This window comes from Anser brachyrhynchus, assembly GCF_964034855.1.
Source record: "Anser brachyrhynchus genome assembly, chromosome: 1".
Classification (NCBI taxonomy): domain Eukaryota; kingdom Metazoa; phylum Chordata; class Aves; order Anseriformes; family Anatidae; genus Anser; species Anser brachyrhynchus.
In genome coordinates this window covers 108,629,865-108,652,940 of record NC_137694.1, presented here as the reverse complement: position 1 = coordinate 108,652,940, position 23,076 = coordinate 108,629,865, and positions in this window count along the sequence as shown.

Below are 23,076 nucleotides of genomic sequence, written 5' to 3'. Positions count from 1 at the left end.
TAGTGCCTAAAGATTCAAACCAAAACTGTGGGTTTGTTACACTGAAGAATAAATAGATAACAGAACAGTGGCTTCTCTCCCAATGAACTATCTGATAATTTTCTTCCTGATAGGTGAGAATCTCTCAAAGGAAAGGGAGTAAAATGACTGCAAGGAAAGGAGGGAAGATTCATATTGCTTGCTTCTGAATGCTTCATTTAGATATTCAAATTAAACAACTGGTTTTCCTACATTTATTTTTCTCGTCAGTAGAGACCGTGTTTTGGGGAACCTAATTTACAGTTGGAGACTAACCTATTAGTTACTACCTGATTAATGTGGGCTCTAGACCTGAAGAATTGATTCTTGGGACGGGCTTGGAGAAGAAGGTATACTCTCCTGCCTGATGAATTAAATTAATATGATATAACAAGTACCATGCTTAGAAATTTATTGCATGATTTCTGTAGTTTATTTTGAGAAAGATATACTGTATCCATTGCTATGATGGCAATGGATAATGGATACTGAGAGTAAGTTAAAGACTTGTGCAGACTTTCATAGAATCATAGAATCATAGAATATCCTGAGTTGGAAGGGACCCATAAGGATCATCAAGTCCAACTCCTGGCACCCAAAAGTTTAGACCATGTGACTAAGTGCACAGTCCAATCACTTCTTAAACTCTGACAGGCTTGGTGCAGTGACTAGTTCCCTGGGGAGCCTGTTCCAGTGTGCAACCACCCTCTCAGTGAAGAACCTATTCCTGATGCCTAGCCTAAACCTCCCCTGCCTCAGCTTGACACCATCTCAACAGGTAGTATTTTGTCCCTCACTTCCTCTCATATGAAATCAACAGGTTACATTAGCCAGATCTGAACTTAGAAAAATGTATATATGATTTTTTAACAGAAAATGCATCGATTCCCTTTTAGCAAAGGAAGGAAGGAAGGAAGGAAGGAAGGAAGGAAGGAAGGAAGGAAGGAAGGAAGAAAGAAAGAAAGAGAAAGAAAGAAAGAAAGAAAGAAAAGAAAGAAAGAAAGAAAGAAAGAAAGAAAGAAAGAAAGAAAGAAAGAAAGAAAGAAAGAAAGAAAGAAAGAAAGAAAGAAAGAAAGAAAGAAAGAAAGAAAGAAAGAAAGAAAGAAAAAGAAGAAGGAAGGAAGGAAGGAAGGAAGGAAGGAAGGAAGGAAGGAAGGAAGGAAGGAAGGAAGGAAGGAAGGAAGGAAGGAAGGAAGGAAGGAAGGAAGGAAGGAAGGAAAAAAGAAATAAGAAAGAAAGAAAGAAAGAAAGAAAGAAAGAAAGAAAGAAAGAAAAAGAAAGAAAGAAAGAAAGAAAGAAAGAAAGAAAGAAAGAAAGAAAGAAAGAAAGAAAGAAAGAAAGAAAGAAAGAAAGAAAGAAAGAAAGAAAGAGAAAGAAAGAAAAAGTCTGTCCCTTGTTTTTGTGTCCTACACATTAGAAATATCCTAGGTGACCTGAAAGAAAGTCATCTCTTCTTAGTGTTTGGAATCCTTGAACTAAAGTAGTGAGAGGAATATGAAACAAAAACACATTTACACATTTTCTAAGTTTTCAAGAAGAGAAGCAAAAATGCATTTCCAGCTAAAATGAATTAGGTGGTCAGGTGGAAAAGGTTTTGTATAGAAATAGACAGAAATGCCAAAAACCTGTTAGTTTATCTGCTTACTATCTCTTCCCTCATGAGATGATAATGATAGGTGATAGAAAAATAAAAACAACAGGAAGTGAGGCCCCATGGATAATGATTTTACGTTTTGTCTGATGGCAAGGTAGCAGTTTAGGGGAGAATAATTTATATTAAAATAATGTTGATTATTTTCTCCATTAAAAAAAAAAAAAGAGAGAGAGAGAGAGAGAGAGAGAGGAAACTGGAGGAACTGGTAGAGTAGCAAAAACAAAAAAAAGGGGGGGGGGTAGGGGATGAGCAAAAAAAGGACAAGCAGAAGCAGTCATCAGACTTCCTTACAAAGTGACAGCTTGTTGCTTTGTATCAATGATATCATTTTGGATACAGCTGTACGTCAGAGTGGCTGGGATTCATCAAGACCAGCAACAAAGCGAGGCATCTTCAATGCTGATAATTGTGGTCTACGTCCATTTCCCTCAAAGGCGTAGAGTGCCAGATCCAGAATAGCTGCGTAGCTTTTGTCAGTATTTATAATAATCTATTTGCAAGCCTGTTAAATCCAAAGATAGAAGCAGAGTAGAATATCCCATTATATGACCTAACGTACAACATGTATCATGAAAAGGGCATATGTTGAAAGTCAGATTTGTGTCTGTGAGCGAATTTGTTGTTAGTTCCTTCAACAAGTAAAATCAACCAAATTACAGTTCGTGTAATATATAACTGCAATATTTTACAAATATGTTTCCTAAGAGGTCTGTCAGATCTCAGACTTGCTGATCTATTTCTCTATATTCTTTTAAATAAAATCACTGCTTGACAAAATGGTAATAAATATTAAGCTCCAAGAATACATGGCACATGTAAGATCTAAGCTTAAGGGTGCTTTACAGTCATGGTTTGAATCAGGATACAGACTAGAAATCACTTTTACTACATTAAAATAAAGCCTTTGATGATCATGTACACAGACATATTATCTGTAATTATAACCTGTGTACTTTGCCTCAGTGGATCTGAAAGTATTGCTCACTGTCCTATGTAAGTCAGTAAATGTTTAACAGATTAGTATCTGCACTCATAACTCAAAAGTCGTTGATGAATAGCTTCTATCAGGAACAGCAGAGACTTGAAGAGATACAGAATATATCTGTTTCTCTTCAATATCTCTACGACATCACTGAAAGAAATAGTAGCATACTATGGGATTAGCTGTTGAGTTGCCTCATTGAAAAGTAAATCTCATTCACTTACTCATCTGTCATTAAAAAAAGTATAGTCCATTTGCTGACAGGAGTCCCCAGCAGGCATCAAAAAACTGCTTATTGTTGTGGTTTAACCCGGTCGGCAGCTAACACCACAGTCGTTCGCTCACCCTCCTCCCTCCCTCTCTGGGATGGGGGAGAGAAATGGGAAAGTGAAGCCGGTGAGTTGAGATAAAGACAGTTTATTAAGACAGAAGAATAATAATAACAATAACAATAATAATAATAATAATAATGGTAATAGTACTACTAATAATAATGTGTACGAAACAAGTGATGCACAATGCAATTGCTCACCACCCACTGACCGATGCCCAGCCTATCCCTGAGCAGCCGGCCCCCCCACCCCGGCCAGCCACCCCTATATATTGTTTAGCATGACGCCAGATGGTATGGAATACCCCTTTGGCCAGTTTGGGTCAGCTGTCCTGGGTCTGTCCCCTCCCAGCTCCTGCTGCACCCCCAGCCTGCTCGCTGGCAGGACAGAGTGAGAAGCTGAAAAGTCCTTGGCTTGGTGTAAGCACTGCTCTGCAACAATTAAAACATCAGCATGTTATCAGCACTCCTCTCATCCTAATCCAAAACATAGCACCCTACCCACTACTAGAAGGAAAATTAACTCTGTCCTAACTGAAACCAGGACACTTATGAAGTAGCCATCATCTTCCAAAGAATATGTCTAGCTCTACTCAGGAGCATGAAGAGATTTCTAGGGTCTCCTTTGAATCCTTTATCATTATTTTTATTACTCAAAACAATGTTGTCATCTGTTTGTCCTAGGACCTAGCAATACTTTTCAGATATGTGTTATTTTGAGTACTGAATTACTGAATGAGGATGATTGAATATGAAGTAGTTCTACTTTGTACAGAATGAAGCTACATACCTTCTAAAGAGACTGCAAGCACAATTGTAAGAAGGTTAAATAATCCATTGACATCCAGCCAGCATATAAAATCTAGGGAAGAAAGAACCGAGGAGTGGCTTGAGAGCTGCAAAAGTCATTGAGGGACCTGTTAAGGGCAGTTTCTTCTGTGAGGAGTGGAACGTTTGAGTGGCATTTTACACATGAACTTAAAACATGAAAACACTCTGCTCATGTGTTTAATAACATTAAGAAAAAAAAAAAAAGTGTATATATATTCCCACTGAAAGAAAGTCAAGACACTGCGTTCCAAGGATATAGTAAATCCTCTTCAGTCCTGACATATTTAAAAGTTACCATTACAATCCAACTTTTAAATTATAGGATTAAAAAGTTGCCTCCTTTCATAGTATTTCTTCTACATTTTGCTGACAATATCTGTAGCATGCTAAAAAAATTGTATACAATTTCAACATATGTGTATTTTCACATGTAGTACATAATGATTTTTCAGTGGCTCTGATAGCATGTACCTCAAAGTTAGTTGCATAAATGTTATATGCTACAATCTTTAGGTACTTTATTGGGTGCACCTAGAGGTTTAAGGCATTGAGTAGCATAAAATTCTGAGATCTATTCTTGACCAACATAATCAACTACCTGGGCTGTGTGAGCGAGTCACTTTACTTTATATGTTTAATTTAGAGATATTTCTGAGATTTTGTTCAATTCTGTTTTTTATTATTGTTCAGCACAACTCTGATCTTTATTAGATCATTTTGTCAAATCGTCTCTCTGAATTCCCTAGCTCTTAACAAATAACTGCCTTTCTTAAAATATTTTTCCAATGTTGTAGAAATTGCATCTTCTCCCTTCTGTGTTGTATTGAATTGCCTTTCTTTTTTTCTTTTTTTTGGATATACTAATGGTCTACATTAATTCAAAAACTCCCTTTGGTATTAGTGACTAGAATGAAGCAGCACACCAGCTGACCAGCTGAGAAACATCCTTGTATATAAACATATATATATATGTTTGAAATCTGGAATCTAAATCAATAGAAAAACAGTAGAACTAAAGGTGAAGGCTATGTAACTTAGTACTATGCCATGAGAAAAATAATACTCTTAAAAACATTTATCCTAATGCCAATCTATAATAAGATGACCGTTTACAGTACAGTACAGCAGTACCCAATTTATTCACTGGGAAGAAAGGATGTAAACAGATGGTTTGAAGGGTTTCAAGCCCAGGATTTTCACTGTTCAGGTAAGAATACTGATTTCTGGATGATATGAAGCAATATTTCATCAATCAGTTTGAAAGTGAGTAAGTTTTCAGGTAATTATTAAAGTTTATTGGTTTCACGGGACAAAAAATGTTTATGAGGAGACAAGAGACCCACATCTTTGTTAAGAGATGCTTTTGCATTGTACTGGGTTTACATGGCAAGAGCTTACTAGCAGGGGGGCTGCAGGGATGGCCTCTGTGAGAAGAGCCCAGAAGCTGCCCAATGTCAGATCAAAGCCAGCTTCAGCTGACTCCGAAAGGGACCTATTGCTGGCCACTGCTGAGCCAGAAGGTGATTCTGGTTGTGCCTCTGTGAGAGCATAGTTAAGAAAAGGAAAATCTTCTGTGCCACAGTTGTTGGGAGAGAGGAATGAGAAACTGTGTGAGAAACAGCCCTGCAGACAACAAGGTCAGTGCAGAAGAAGGGCAGAAGGTGCTTCAGGCATGGAGCAGAAGTTCCCCTGCGGCCTGTGGGGAGGCCCCTGGTGGAGCAGGCTGTCCCCCTGCAGCCCATGGGTCCCACACGGAGCAGATCTCCACGCTGCAGCCCGTGGAGGAGCCCACCATGGAGCAGGTGGATGTGGCCTGGAGGAGGCTGCGGCCATTGGAGAGCCCCCACAGGAGCAGGCCCCGGGCCGGAGCTGCAGCCCGTGGAGAGGAGCCCACGCAGGAGCAGGGGGTCTGGGGGGAGCTGCCGCCCGTGGGGGACCCGTGCTGGAGCAATTTGCTCCTGGGGGATGGACCCTGTGGTACGGAGCCATGTGGGAGCAGTTCTTGAAGAGCTGCTGCCTGCGGGCAGCCCCCGCAGGATCATTTTGGCAAGGACCGCATCCTGTGGGAGGGACCCCACGTAGAGCAGGAGCAGGGAGTGACCGTGAAGGAGCGGTGGAGACAAAGAGTCAGGGACTGACTGCAGCCCCCATTCCCTACTCCCCTGTGCCATTCTGGGGAAGGATGGAGAAGAGGATGGATGGAGGAAGGTGTTTTTAGTTTGCTCACTGCTCTAGTCTGCTGGTGATAAGCAATAAATTTTATTAATCTCCCTACGCTGAGTCTGTTTTGCCCATGACAGTAATTGATGAGTGATCTCCCTGTCCTTATCTCAACCCTTGAGCCCTTTCCATTGTATTTTCTCCCCCTTTTTCTTTGATGAAGGGGAGTGACAAAGTGGTTGTGGTTGAGTTCAGCTGCCCAGCAAGGTATAACCACCATAGCATCTTAAATTAGCAGTCATTTAATAAAAAGGGGTATTAAAGAAAAGTTTTCCTGAGGCAAGGGCCTGAAAAACTCAAATGTGTCTAAAGTAATAACCTCAGTCAGTGCACAAATGTGTGTGCTCTTTTGTTGTCCTTTTATCCATTTCTTTACCATTTTCTCTTGCAAGTTCTAGATCTCTGCTTGTTCTTCATTTTGGTTTATCTCCATTACATTTAGAGAACCAACTGTCCCTAGACCTCACATGGGTGGGAATAGTTTTGCCCCAACCTCTGGATCTGCTGCAGAAGCCAAACAAGTCTTGAATTCAAAATAATCCAAGGATCTATATAATCTTTAATTTTAAAATATCTCATTTTAGAGTTCATTTGTAGATATAGTTGTTGAGCTTTAATTAAGTCTTCAGTGAACAAATACATTAATTAATAAATTATATAAGTTATTATATTTGGGGATATTTTTTTTCCCCCCACGGAATGGTTCAGCATACTCAGCCAGTGAGTACTTTACAGAAATTGCAAAAGTCAGTCAAAGTAACATTATTTTTTTAATGCATTTTTGTCTGTTCTACAAAATAGCCATAACTGAGAGTATAAAACATGAGTAAAACCCTAAACTTTTATTGTTAATTATGGAAATAGAGAAATCTGCCCCTCATACAGTTTAAGATCTGTTATATTAACCTATGTTTAGTCAGCTATATGTATTAAGAAAGTTAACCTATTTAAGTAAAAATACTCTTTTATTATGTATGAGACACACCATTGTTCTGAAATCTATATCAACATGCTTTACCCTTGAATATTTTGCAGAGGTGTTCTTGGTAGGAGAACACTGATCAAATTTAACCTTGCTATTGCAACAAACCATTGGGTGTATATGATGTGAATTAGTACTTTCTGATACCGTTGCTCCACTATAATGTAAGAAAAGGATGCAACCGTATAGCAAAGTTGTTTTATTAAAAGAACTGATTGCATACTAGTACACTGAATGATAATAGACTTTTTTTTGCCTTTATGCTTGAATAAATACAAATTAGATGATAACACTTTATTTTAATGATACACTGATTAATACTGAATTACAATAAAACCTCTATCAAAGTGCATATGACATTTCCATTAATAGCAATTGAATATGTTATTATTACTGTTATTATAATGAACACCAAATCAAATTACTAGTGATAAAATACTTAAATTATATTGCTTGCTGCTTCAGGAAAAATATAATTTTAGCTCTCAAAACTTGCCCTATTCCCAGCCCCAGAACCATTATTGTATGAATTATTATGCCAAAATAACCAGTTATATTAAAAACAGAATGTTGTATGATCATAATGTTTTATAATGCTTAATTTTTTAGAGGTCACTTACATAATTTTATCAACACAATTTCATCTTAGTAATCGGTGAATGCATATAATTTTGACAAATTCTAGAAAATGTTTTAGCAAAATATAACTTGAGCAGTGAAATATTTGGCCAGAAACAAAATCTGTTTCAAAGACTTTTCTACAGTTTTTCACTTAGTCGTTAGAAATATATTAAAAATTCCTTTGAATTATTAATATAATGTTAATTGCTAGTAATAACCTCTTTGGTGTTCCTTGGATACTCTGGATGTCCTTGTCATGATTCAGATCAGAAATTGGCTCATTATTGTTTTTGTTTTCTTTTCATTGGTCATGGTAGGACACTATTTCCATCCAATCCATTCCAGTCTAGACTTATTTCAAGCAGTTTTATCTATTCAAGATATGATTTCAACCCATCTCATAACTCTATATGCAAATAGAGAAATAGATTCTCTTTCAAATATATTTTGTAGAAAGGAAACTTAAATACATGATGGCATTACAACTTGTTAACATACCTATGCCACAACGTTTGTGTGAAATTACTGGCTGCATAAGCATTTGGGATGCTGTAGTCATTTTAAGAAAATAAGAGGTACATTTGTACTGAAGCTCAGGTTCTGAAAATTGGCTTGACAGACTCACTATATAAACTAATATTCTGTAAATAGGGACTTAAGCCCCAGATATTTTAAAATTAAGCTTTTTATATATCTCCTCAAGTTTTAGACCAAAGCTCTATTAAAGATCCAAAATACGAGTGTTTTTACATGCTTGGAAGCTCTTTATGGGAACTTTTTGGAGTGATTTATTCAAATGGCATTTATCCACTTCTCTGGATGTGAAACTCAGACTAAACTAACTGGTGAATGACTGTCATTAATTTCAAATGCAAAAGAATTTCAGAAGCCCATTTCAAGGATTAGCCAGTAGGGAACACACAGCAGTTTGTCCCTTCCTTGAAATGGAATGTTTCTTTTCTAAGACACTCAGTAGGCACAAACTTTGATTTTAAAATACTTTAAAAAATTTCCTGCAGGCAAAGGACATCAGGCATTACTTGTACTAACTGCAACAATTTCAGATTATGTGAAGCTGTGGGGATATGTGTCCATCTCACAGTTATACAGTCTACAGAGATTTCATTCGGAAGGAATCCCATCAAGGTGGTATATTGTTTTCTTTAATAGCTGCACTAGGCAGAGAAAAGTGATGTCTGTATAGCACTACCAATCAGGAGAAGACAAGCCTGATTTGAGGGGTCAGAGTTCTCCAAGGAAGTTGGAGATGAATTGATCGTACCTCTAGGTAAACTTCCTACCATTCAAACATACTCAGAACTGATTTTTTGGCTTTAGTTTACTGGCACAACATGTTTTTCACTTTGCTAAACATATAAATAATTTTTGCTTGTCATCGGGAAGCTGAATTGAAAGCTATTATAGAGAAACTTTATATGTATATAGAAAATAGAGTTCTCAGAGGAAAACTAAACTTTTTTTAGAATACACTACTAAAATATGCCCATACATTCCTAAATCAAATAATAAGAGCACATCATATTCATGTGCAGTAGAAACAACAACATACTGTTTATCCCTGGTCCTCCAAAGAGAGGACTGTTGCATATTTATAACATACTTTCAGATTACAATTAGCATTTGCTCAGTGACTGAACGTGAGCTTGCAAGATTATGAAGTGATCCAAGTGGAGGTGAAATGCATATAGGAAAATCAGTTATTATGAACATATGATTTTAAAGGAAACTTTAAAAAATTATATACTTGCCTTGCTGCTGCTCTCTGTCTCTGAGCTATCCTCTTCAAAATTTTCCTATTTGTAAAAAAGAACGATGTTTCCTAACAGCTTTATGCCATCTTTTTTGCAATTGAACAGCTAAAGGTCTTTAATAAGTCTTAGGAATTTCTGATAGAGAACACCTAAAACCAGTTTCAACCATGTATGATTTGTATATATATCTCTTTTTTTGTTTGTTTGTTTGTTTTGTTTTATTTATATTGAAAGAATGTTTTACGGAGTGTTTCAACACTGCGGGAAAGTTTGTCCTGATAATGTAACCCAAATTACTTTCACTGAGATGCCTGTAGAGGCTGTTCTATCAAAAAAATTGACAAAGGGAAGCTGTTAGCACCCAGACAGTGACCACCCAGATTCTTGGAGATAGTCCATTTCCACTGGGAGCTTCAACCTGTGCACAGATACCAATAAATTGCTCATGTGAACAAACACTTGAGTGTCCTTGAGTGTCTGCACAGGACTTTGTGGGGGCACATCAGCACAGGGTGCTATGTGCACTGCTGCCACAGAACTGGGAAGCATTTTCCAGAAATACAGAACAACAGACTGGTTGAGGTTGGAAGGGACCTCTTGAGGTCACCTAGTCCAACCCCCCTGCTCAAGCAAGGCCACCTAGAGCAGGCTCCCCAAGCCCATGCCCAAGACCTGGTAAACACACACCCGTTGGTCTCACTTCACTGCTTGGTAAAACTACGGAGAAGATTATTCTGGGAGTTACTGAAAAAACACTTGATAAACAACGCAGACATTGGTCTTAGCCAGCGCAGGTTCATGAGGGATAAGTCCTGTTTAACTAACTAAATTTTGTTTTATGACAAGATCACCCACCTAGTTGACCAAGGGAAGCCAGCTGATGTAGGGTTTTTTTTTTTTTTTTTTTTTTTTTTTGTGTACTCCAGTAGAGCTTTCAATACTCTTTCTCACAGTATCTTTCTGGACAAAATGTCCACCACACAGCTAGGCAACTACATAATGTGATGGCTGAACAACTACTGGCTGACAGGTTGGGCTCAAAGGGTTGTAGCAAAGGGGATTACATCAGTCTGCTGACCTGTCACTAGTGGGGTTCCATGGGGCTCTGTTTTAGGGCCCCCATGGAATCTCTTCATGATTTTATAGATGATCTGGATGCAGGACTCAAATGCACTCTAAGTAAATTTAATTCACCAAAAAGGGGGGAAGTTTGTAAGCACACGACTAAATTTAGATAACCCTCAAGCCCTGCAGTAAGTCTCGTGTGAATCTTGCCATTCTTGAATTTTTAACTAAGTCACTGTTTCTATTGTAGCAAATTCTGTTCAAACTGTTGTGGTAAATTGACTGACGATTAGGTGTTGTTAAAAATCACGTAATCTAATCTTGTGATTTACCATAAAAATATTAATAAATCTAACATTGCTGTTAAATCAAAGTTGTGTAAGAATCTATTTGCCACAGGAAGATTTTCTTTCTCCTGTCTTTTTATGACACTCTTATTATACGTTTGGTTATTATTGTATGATTTATCTGTGTTCTCTTTAACTTGTGTTTTTAAGTCAGATTTCTACACTTCTAATAATTATCGTAATCCTTCTGTCAACATTGTCCACCTGACTTGCATCCTTCTTGAACTGTGGCAAATTCTGCTTGGCAGAGGTCATGCTAGCACTAGGTAGAATAAAACAGCATGTCACAAGTCTCATGGACAATAACCCACTTTACATATTCCAGCATGTGTTTCCCTTTATGGTAATTAAGTGACATTGTTGATTCGTGTTCAGTTTGTGATCCATTAAATGCCTGGGCTCTTTTCAACGGTGATGATGTCTAATCATTTGTTTCTCAACTTGTATTTATGGCAGTTTATTATTTCTGCTGAGTGCATAGCTTGTCATTTACCCTTATTGAAGTGCTTTTTTGGTCTCCAAATTGTGTCTTCAATTGGCTATGATCATTTCAAATTCTAAACCTGGCCTCTGGCATGCTTGTAAATACTCACAGTCTGGTATCAATTGCAAATTTCATGATCACATTCCTTTCTCACTCTTCATTTTTATCAAAATTGTGAAATGTTAAAATCTAGAACCAGACTTTAGAACCACTTTTACACAGATTTGCATTTGACAGGGAAAAATAATTACTCTTTTATAAACATTTTCCATTCAGTTATGCATTCAACAGACATTCTGTCTTGTCCAGGTTTCTTTAGCATCTCACCTGAGACAATGTTAGAAGTTTTAGTAATGCCAAAAGTATTTACGAATTCTCCCCAATCACTGAGGTCAGTTTCCCAGTTGTAGAAGAAATCTAGGCTTATCTTCATAAGCCTAGATCATGATAAATCCATACCAGTCTGCATTGATCTCTGTGTTATAGAATCTTAGAATCACAGAACGGCTTGGGTTGGAAAGGACCTTAAAGATCATCTAGTTCCATCCCCCCCTGCCATGGGCAGGGATGCAGCCCACTAGATCATGTTGCCAAGGGCCTTGTTCAACCTGGTCTTGAACACCTCCAGTGATGGGGCATCCATGACCTTTCTGGGCAACCTGTTCATGTGGGACCATGTCAAAAGCCTTACAGAAATCCAGGCTGATGACATTGGTCTGTTTTCCCTTGTCAACTGATGCAGTCACTCCATCATAGAAGGCCACCAGATCGGTCAGGCACAACTTGCTCTTGGTGAAGCCATGCTGGGCTGTATTGGATTACCTCTTTGTCCTGCATGTGCCTTGACATTGCTTCCAGGAGGATCTGTTCCGTGATCTTGCCAGGCACAGAGGTGAGGCTCACCTCTTTGTAGTTCCCCGGGTCCTCTTTTTGACCCTTTTTTAAAATGGGAGTGATCTTTCCCTTTTTCCAGTCACCAGGGGCTTCACCTAACTGCCATGACTTTTCAGCTATGATGGAGAGTGGCTTAGCAACTCCATCAGCCAGTTCCCTCAGGACCCTGGGATGCACGTCATCAGGCCCCAAAGACTTTTACTTGTTTAGTTTAAATCAGGTGGTCTGAAGCCTGCTTTTCACTTACAGTGAGAGAAACTGCTCTCTCAGGCCTCATCTACAGGTTTAGACTGCCTGACCAACAGTGAGGACTGAGGCAAAGAAGTTGTTGAGTACCTCAGCTTTCTCCATGTCTGTTGTTCTCCCTTCTCTTTTGTCAGAAGAGGTAGGCTCTCCTTGACCTTTCTTTTATGGATAATGCACCTATAGAACCCCTTCTTGTTATTTTTTGCATCCTTTGCCAAGCTTAGTTCCATTTGTGCCTTGGCTTTCCTGATTCCACGCCCGCACATCCAGACAGCATCCCTACAGTCTTCCCAGGTCACATGATCCTGCTTCCACTGCCTGTGCATTTCCTTCTTGCACCTCAGTTTGACCAACAGGTCTTTGCTCAGCCATCCAGGTTTTCTGCCATCCCTTATCACTTTTCTACAAAGGGGGATGGCGAGCTCCTGAGCTCTAAGAAAAATATCCTTAAAAAGTTGCCAGCTCTGTTCAGCTCCTTTGTCCCTAAGGACAGTGTTCCAGTGGATCTCATCCACTAGGTCTTTAAACAGCTGGCATTTTGCTCTTTGGAAGTTCAGGGTCCTGACTTTGCTCTTCACCAGGCCCATGTTCCTTGAGATCACAAACTCAACCAGCGCGTGGTCACTGCAGCCCAGACTGCCTCCAGTCTTGACCTATTTAATGAGTTCATCAGCATTGGTAAGCACCAGGTTCAGTAACGCTTCTCTTCTGGTTGGTTTGTCTAATACCTGGACCAGGAAGTTATCCTCAACACACTCTAGGTGTTTTCTGGATTGCTTACAGCCTGCTGTGTAGCTTTCCCAGCAGACAACTGGGTGGTTGAAATCCCCCATCAGCGTGAGAGTGTGTGAGCACAATGCTTCTTGTAGCTGAAGCAAGGCCTCATCAACAGGATCCCCTTGATCAGGCAGCCTGTAGTAGAACCTCGACCTTTATTGATCTGATCCTTAACTTCTACCTACAAGCTCTTAACCTGTCTCTGTCTGTTTCTCAGAGGCATCTCTTTGCAGTCAATCCATTCCTGAACATGGAGAGCAACACCCCTGCCCCTTCTTCCCTGCTTATCTCTTCTGAAAAGCTTGTAGCCCTCTATTCCAATGTTCCAGTTATGTGATTCGTCCCACCACATTTCCATGCCAGAGATTAGGTCACAGTTTTCTAATTGCACTATGGTTTCCAGCTCCTCCTGCTTGTTTCCCATGCTGTGTGTGTTGGTGTAGAGGCATTTCAGATGGGCTGGCAGACACATCACCTTTTCAGAGGAACCCTAATTCCTTTGAGATATTTCACAAGTATTTTCCTGTTGCTTCCTAAAGTGACAAGGTTCCCAGGTTCACTTCCATCACTCAGAGGTACATTTCTTTTCCGTGCCGAATCTAGTTTGAAGCCTTGCTAATAAGAACAGCCAGCTTGTTGCCCAGAACTCTCTTGCCCCACTTTGTCAGCTGTACCCCATCTTATCTTTTAAATGGTTATAAAGAACTTATTTGGTTTGTTCCAAAGTTCTCCTGGCAATAGAAGTGAAGTTGACTGGACAATATTTTCCCTTTGCTTCCTTTTTTCCCCCTTCTCCCCTTCCCACTTAGGTAGTAGGCACTATCTTTATGCTTCTTAATCTTCTGGATTTCCCCGTTTTCTAGAAACTCTCAAAGACAAGTACAAATGGTTCTGAGATTACTGCAAAAAATTCTTAGACTGTGATGTACTCTTTAATATTTTCTATTCTTATGGAAAGAAAAATGTTACTCTTTATCATTGAAATATATTGTTTTAAGTATCTGATAATAATAAACCCTGAAGCAAAAAGGGTTTAAGCAGTTCTGTCTCCTTGGGATAACCAATATTTTTCACCAAATGGGAGAATAAGCCTTTTGTTTTCCTTTTGTAAATATATTTTAGTTAAGTAATTACATCTTAGTAACACCTAGCTTAAGGTGAGGTTATCTTTAAATATCTAGGATATTTGAAACATAAAAGTCTAATTTACAGATTTTGGTCATCTGAATATCCTCTGCAGCCAGGAGCAAAGGATAATTATCTCTTCATAAGAAAAATAGGTAGTTGTTTTCTGGAGGTGCTCTTCCTTAAGCATTGTCAACTAGCTCTGTTTAGATATTTTCATCTCTGATAGCTAATTTTAGGTAAGATTGAACGGAATGCTTTATACATGGTATGTTTTATATTTCTTTCCACTTGAATCATTCTTTATGCTTTGAGTATACTGATTTTTGTCACTATAGATTTGTGAAAATTTTCTGTATTTGGTCTTGGTCATAAACCTGGTATTATAATTTCCAAAGTTTGTACGTGTTTTCCTTGTTGTTGAGGGAATTCATTCAGGTACTAATAATTAAAATTACATTATTTCTTATCATGATGTATTTTATTAAGAACATATCATGATGACATAGTTTCTTATATTCCTTTTTTTTTCTTTTTGCTCTGAAATAATCTACACTTCTGCCATCAAAATGCTTTGAACTCCACTTTGTTAATCTACTTATCAATTCTCATTAATACCTTTTTTTTCCCAAAAATATTTCCCCTTCCTTCCTTCCTTCCTTCCTGCCTTCCTGCCTTCCTGCCTTCCTGCCTTCCTGCCTGCCTTCCTCCCTCCCTCCCTCCCTCCCTCCATCCCTCCCTCCCTCTCTTCCTCCCTTCCTCCCTTCCTCCCTTCCTGCCTTCCTGCCTGCCTTCTTCCCTTTCCTGAGCAAGACTGATTTGACTGACACATAGTGTTTGGTCTACCATGTCTGGCTTTCTGGCTGTGAGGTCTGCATGGAAATAGGTAATTTTACTTCATCTCCACATGCCTGGGGGCAAAGAGACAGGGAGGTTTAGTCAAAGGTTTGCCTTTGAAAAAGCACTTTTTTCCTTAGTGAGATCAACACTTCCTAATCTTGCTTGGAGGGGCTACTGGTCCCTGTGACAGTGGATAGGAAGTGAGACAGGAATGCAGAAAGTGAATTCCAGCAGTGTTGAGATGTTAAAAACTTGGTGCCATTTACTTCCTTCAACACCCTTTATCCAGCTTCAGGCATTTCTATTTTACAGACTTAATCCTGTATGTTTGTTTATGTACATGATGTCTTTCAAGCTAAGTATGTCAGTTTGTTTATTTGTTTGTTTGTTTATTGTTGTTGTTTCTGTCAACAACAGTGTAGCAAACATTTTAAAAATAGTTGTTTTTAATATTATCATTAATCATCAAAAGACCAACAGATAGCCACAGTTCTTCTGAGCAGAAAAGGGCTCCATAGGCAATTAAGTAATCAGATACCCTGTATACCACGCTGACATGCATGAAATGATATACATATATATATATATTTTTTTTTCACTTTACATGCTTATAAAAATGTGCAGTGCAAGATTCACTCACAGGGAGAAGAAGACTTTCTTAAGTGTTCTGTACTTTGTTACCACCGTAGTTTCTGCTCTTTTGTTTCAAGAGCTTTTTTTTTTTGAACTAACTCTTTCAGGACATTTTCAAAAAATTTCTTGACCCTTAGCTGGATGTCTCTGAAGCATGAACAGGGTTTTCAATGGAAAAAAAAAGTTGTCATAACTGAGAAGTATGATTATACTAGAGGGATGAAAGTAGCAAGAAAAAGTATGAGACCAAATGGATTTTAGGTACCGAACATTATTGTACAATACACTTCAGTCAAAAGCAGCTATTTCAGATTAATGATGTTCTTGAAATTTCCTGTACAACACAGTCTGTCTCTGTTTAACTTAGCTGACCTGTAAAACAGCTATTTCACAGAATCCATTTACTTCTGAAAACTTCATTCCTCTCTGTCCTTTTCTTTCTATTTTACAGTAGGAGAGAGAAGGAATAGATAATGGGAGTGAAAATATGAAAATAGCAGAGAGTAAAGGCAGAAATATAAGAATGGAGATATAACAAGGAAGGAAGCAGATGGAAGAGGAAAATTTCTGTACCTATATATATATTTAACAAGAGATTGTATTCTGTCATTACATGCTTCTTTATGTAAACAATGCAAGAATGATAAGATATAGAAAGAGATTTTCTCGAGCAACCTTTAAGCACAAACTCATCAATTTGTAGACAATGATGCTTTGGGAATGATTTTTAAAGTCAACATAGTTAACTCTTTTGTGACCTAAAATAAGACAATTAAATAGTCTTCTGATCAAAACACAACATTAAAATCAAATTGAAGAGTTGCCAAGACCAAATAATTAGCTACTCTTTCACTAAATGATCACGGCCAACATTAAGATAATAATATTTAGCAAACTATTATGAAAAGGCCAATTTCACTTAACATCAACATCAAGGAAAAGGAAAGGATAGGAGGTAAACACAGCAGTCAATAATGAAAACACAAGCAGTCAACCTCTACAGTACTCAAGGATAAATATTATGTGAACTATAACCCCATATCTGACCATTTCTAAACAACAACTCAAACTTTATGGTATATTGATAAAGAAGTAGTTCCTCACCAAGGCACCAAAATTGAAGAATACAACAAATAGAGGCTGATGGCAGATTCAAATAGAAAAAGAAAAAAAATATTGGTTCTTCCATCACCTTTCTTGTGTTGACTGGAATTCCTTTTGGTCTGTGGTCACACAATGGATATAGAAAAAAAAAAAAAAAAAGATTCCAGACTGGTATTGAAGATGTACAGTTTGGTGCATAAACAGGGGAAAAAAGGTTGGATACACACATACAAAAAGGCTTTAAGCAATGCTTCATCATCTATTTAATTCATGAAACACTAGTTTGGAGGTAAACATAGAAGATACAAATGCGCTATATAAACATACATTTTATATTAGAACAAAGAACAGGTATTGCTTCAGAACTGAGGTCTCATTTTCCCCTTCCCCTTCCCCTTCCCCTTGCCCTTCCCCTTCCCCTTCCCCTTCCCCTTCCCCTTTCCCTTTCCCTTTCCCTTTCCCTTTCCCTTTCCCTTTCCCTTTCCCTTTCCCTTTCCCTTTCCCTTTCCCTTTCCCTTTCCCTTTCCCTCTCCCTCTCCCTCCCCCTCTCCCCCTCCCCTCCCCCTCCCTCTCCCCCTCCCCTCCCCCTTCCCTTCCTCCTCCCCCCTCCCCTCCCCCCTCCTCCTCCCCTCTCCCCCTCCTCCTCCCCTCCCCCCCCTCCCCCCCTCCCCTCCCCCCCTCCTCTCCCCTCCCCTCCCCCCTTCCCCCTCCCCTTCCCCCTCCCCTCCCCTTCCCCCTCCCCTCCCCTTCCCCCTCCCCTCCCCCCTCCCCTCCCCCCTCCCCTCCCCTCCCCTCCCCTCCCCTCCCCTCCCCTCCCCTGCTCTCCCCCCTCCCCTCCCCTCCCCTCCCCTCCCCTCCCCTCCCCTCCCCTCCCCTCCCCTCCCCTCCCCTCCCCTCCCCTCCCCTCCCCTCCCCTCCCCTCCCCTCCCCTCCCCTCCCCTCCCCTCCCCTCCCCTCCCCTCCCCTCCCCTCCCCTCCCCTCCCCTCCCCTCCCCTCCCCTCCCCTCCCCTCCCCTCCCCTCCCCTTCCCTCCCCTCCCCTTCCCTTCCCTTCCCTTCCCTTCCCTTCCCTTCCCTTCCCTTCCCTTCCCTTCCCTTCCCTTCCCTTCCCTTCCCTTCCCTTCCCTTCCCTTCCCTTCCCTTCCCATTCTTTTTGATTTATGATCACCTCTGATGATGACACTGATTTTCTTAAGTAAAGAAATCATCTTTGGGCAGTAAGATGATATTTTGTTTACTTCAATAAAATAAGGCCAGAAAAATGAGGCTATACCCATTTTGTCTCTGAGCTGATCAGAAAATATCCAGTGACTTTCTCTGATCCCTTTTTACTCCTTTTATCTATAACCTTGTAATATTAGAGTGACCTAATATCTGTAGTGAAGAAGGAAAAAAATGAACAGAACTCTCTAGGGCTAAGCTTTGTGTTGGGTAGTGATGGAAAACCAAAAGGAGTTCATGAAGCATAGACTTTCCCTTTTAAAAATAAGCCAGGAAAAGAGAATCAAGAGCTCTCCAGAATTCATTTCTCTCACCTGAGTGAACAGACAGCTGCTGCCACACCATGCTGAACTGGCAAGTGCTTTCTTAATTACTCAGCCCTTCCAGAAGGCAACACTTCAGTGGTGATGAAGAGGCACATTTTCCAGAACTCCAGTGGGAATTGTTTTCAGCTCCTCAGAAGATTTATAGGAAGTGTTCTACCAACATTAGACTATATAGAAGAAACATTTTCCTGTCTGAATGCATGTTGAACCATTAAAAAATAAACTTTCCCCAAATTCATCTCACTGTTACTATAAATAACTCCTCTCAGAAGCATATGGAGTATGCAGAATAATGGATACTTTTAGTCCACTTTGAAGATTTCTCTTTGACAGATTTTAATCCTAAAAACAGTAGATTGATTTATCTTGGTTAACTTTCATAGAAGTGGCCTTAGTCTCTTAGGTTCTTACAGGTCACAGAGTAGAAAAAAAATAAAAGAAATCAGAGACCCTACTAAGTTTCTTACATGAAACAGTCTGAAAGGATGATTTTATACAGGTTTTTATATTTTTGTGTGCACAAATAAGTCATTTTTTTTAAACAAATTAATGTAGACCATTAATGTGAAGTGTAAGAATGCATCATCCCTTTCCCTTACACTCAGTAGATACCCACAATAAAATCTCAGAGTCCATCTTTGTCTGCCTTCCATATTTAGGGATCTGCACTACTTTTTGGACTTGTAGATTTTATTTTTTTCATCAGATGTCAATCCCAGTCACTTGTGTGCTCCAAGAATGAATCCCACTAGACCTCTTCATTTATTTTCATTCCTTCCCTTAATCCATTTTGTCCATGATGGAGAGAAGAAGGGAAGGGAGGGTGGAAAGGGAGTCAATTCGAGTCAATTTCTGGGGCACCTAACAGCTGACTCTGGGAAGGTCATTGAGACCACGAAGCTGTGGAATAATTGCCTGAGGTGACTTGGAAATTAAAATGATATTCACATTTTAAAGAAAAGGTACAGCATTGAAGAAGCTTCCAGGGTAGAGTGTAGCTGTGCTACACAGAAGTTCTCTAGGCCTCCAACGTTAGATATTAATCACACTGGGGGAACTTTGTGTGCTGACTTTAAGAGGAGCGGTACAGAGTGTGGAGCAGAGTGGAGACACCACGTCCAGGCTCTGTGATAAGATGCGAACTTGATTGCTCTTGTTGTGAGAAAAAAAAAAAAAAAAAGAGAAAAAAAAAAAAGTGTGTTTTTCCAGTATAATTTGTTTTTTGGCAGTGGAAAATTCCACTAACCTTACGCATATTCAAAAGTGATTGCGCAGGCATGACAGTGGCATAGCAGTGGGGAGTATGTTAAGCAGATAAGGGGAAGGTCCCACTGTCCCCAGATAAAGAGGATAGCTAAGAAAAACAGGACGAGAAGTGCAAAATCAATAAAAACAAAAAATCACGGGCCCTCTAGTCGCAAGAGAAGAAAGAAAAAAAAAAAGGAGATATTAACGGTTGGTCAAATAAAATTGTACATGTATGGTATAGAAATAAGTGTCAAGTAGTTTGTGAACCTGTAGCACTCAGCCAATGAGGAAACACGGGAGGAATCAAGCATCATGTAATAGGGAATATAAGGTAATGATATACTTTTGCTGGGCACCCCTGCTTGCAGGAAAGCAGACATTGAGTAAAATAGCTTCATAGAAGACCCTGTCTAGAAAATTATTGAGGTATTTCTCACATTGTGCACACTGAAACCGATAAACTGCACATTTGCTACCCTGAGCCAATGACCTGTCATGTTTTTGACAAAATGCTGTACTGTGGTGAACTTTGCTCATTATAATATCAAAACACACCTCCATCCCAAAGGCTACCTGCCTCAAATGCGTGACCACACTGTCAGCAGCTAAATAGAGCTGATAGCTCACTCCTTCCATAGCAGAATGTGGGGAGAGTGAGAAAATAAAAGGAAGGCATGAAGACTTATGAGTTGAGAAAAAGATAGATTAACAGGTGAAGCAAAGCTACTCAGGAAAGCAAAGGAAAGAAGGAATTCATTCACTATTTCCCATTGGCAGGCAAACAATCACTTCCTGTAAAGCAGGGCTTCAGTCTTGTTTAATGTCTACTGGGGAAGACAAACACCATAAACAGAAACATTCCCCTTCCTTGTCCTTTTATTGAGCTCTCCTGCTGAACATGATGTTGGAATACCCCTTTGGTCAGTTTAGGTCAGCTGTGCAAGTTGTGTCTCTTGTAATCTTGTTGACCATCCACAGCCTACTTGTGTGGGGACAGGCTGGGAAAAACAGAAAGCCTTGAGGCTGTGCAAAGAATACACAACACTAACTAAAAAAAAATCTGTCTATTATCAATGTTATAGTCACAATTATAAAATAGTGCCAAGAAAACTATCTCTATCCCAGAGAGACCCATTAAAAATATATTTAAAAATCACAACAAAATGCTGAGGTACCCCAAAATCTTGTTTTGTATAATAATTACGATCCTCGCTGGGAACAGTGAATTATTAATGTCTTGTCCCATTCCACAGATTAAAGTGTTATGCAATGTGTAAGTATCCTGGAAGTTCACATGAAAACTTTGGTCACCTAAAAGAATCCTTAAAGTCTGCAAGGTATCTTTTACCTATAAAGTAATCTTATGGAAGTTAATTATATGGAGTAAGAGTTAAAAAAAAAAAAAAAAGATTTTACAAATTAAGAATTACAGCTTTGCATTCTGGATCTCTTACTTCAGCAAAATTTTAGTAGGCCTATATTGACAGAAATGTCTCAGTTCTTTCTCAGAATCATTAGTATCTCAATGGAAAGATATCTACAGCTATTGAATTCATATATTAACCTAAAGAAAAATGTAGTGGCATTGTCTGTCTGAGACTGGACAATTTCCTTAGCAACTTATCCATTATGCTTAGTCAAAAAGAATCATCTGACATGCAATCAAGATTTCTCATGAAAACTGCCAGTACTTATACAAGTACAACAAGTAAGTATACTGGAATAGAACTAATGAAACTGGGAAATTTTACACATATCAAATTGCAATAGACAAACATTACGCGTAGTGCAAAATATAAAATCCTCTAGTACTGAGTGAAATATGTGTTACTGCAATGAGTGGACCAATTTCTTGCCACAAAATATTTCAACTTTGACAAAGAAAACATAAGAATATATTAAGGCTTTGCAGTGTGAAAAGGATGTTGTTTACTAGGTATTATTATAAAAATGAAGTTCAATGATATCAAGACTTCAAGAATTAGACTAAGATCATCAGGTTTTGTAAACTAAATATCATAATTAGAAATGTACTTTTGACTAAAATAGGTCAACGATCATTCAGTGTCTGAATAATAACATGTACAGAAACTTCTAATATACTTCCTCTATGGTTAACTAATGTTTTACCTTTAATTGTTTCACCTAATCTATTTGAAACATGTTTGAGAAGTCTATTTTGTCTACTGTTTTAGGTCCTACCTTACAGAATCAAAATGCTAATATAAAGTCAAGAGTATTTCACATGCAAAAAGGATGACAGCGCACTGTTGTTTGTTGTTGTTGTTTCCTCCATTCTATAATAAAAAGTTCTGTTAGAATCAGCTGCAAAGAACCAAATTCTTTATAACAAGCATAACAAATCTATGTGTTATAGTTTTTTCAAGGAACAAAGTTTACTTTTGCAAATGTTCAATTGTTTTAAGAGTAATTTATTTACAACACTTTTTTTTCCACCCTTCGTAAAATAATTTTAAAAAAAAGCATGTCAAACTTTCCATATGACCATTCTTTTTAATATAGAGGAACGCCAGTTTAGCTTAAAGGTAAGGACAGATCTCATACGCAGTCTGTAAGCATCATCTACTGTGAGATTCTGAAGTTTTTGAATATCAAGTATCTCAGATACATCTTCTGAAGAACTGAGAAGGAATTAGCAAGGCAGTTTAGGGATGAAAATTATTTTCTCTAAACTTTGTATTATATTTTTATTTTTTTAAGTTTCTTTTATGTAAAGTTCTTAAGGAAAACATACCTGTTTTAAGACAGCTGATCTTTGCTTTTTCTGTTTCCTATGAATTTTAGCAATAAAATTGTCAATTTGGACACTGTGGTTTTCCTGTTGACATGTTCTTACCAGTGAAGAATTACTGCAATACAGACATGCACATATAAGTGCAATATTGTGCGGCTCTCTCACCTGGAACTCAAACCTAACTTCTCTTATATTGTCTTGTATTGTGATCAGGGGATTTCATCATACAGCACCATACAGAGTGCTAACCTGACATTTGAAATAAACAAGAGGCCCTTGATTCTGCAGTGTGTATTTCTGAGAGTTCAGAGATTTTAAGACTGTCTACCCTACCTTCCTTGATAGGTCCTTTTGTGGTTTAACCCTGCAGGCGGCTAAGTACCACACAGCTGTTTGCTCTCCCCCACACCCCCCAACCCTCCAATCCCCAGTGGGATGGGGGAGAGACCTAGGAAAAGAATAAAAATGGAAACACTTGTGGGTTGAGATAAAGACAGTTTAATAGGACAGAAAAGGAAGGGAAATAATGATGATGATGTTGATGATAATTAACAACAGAATGTGCAAAGCACAATGTAATTTCTCACCACCCGCTGACCAA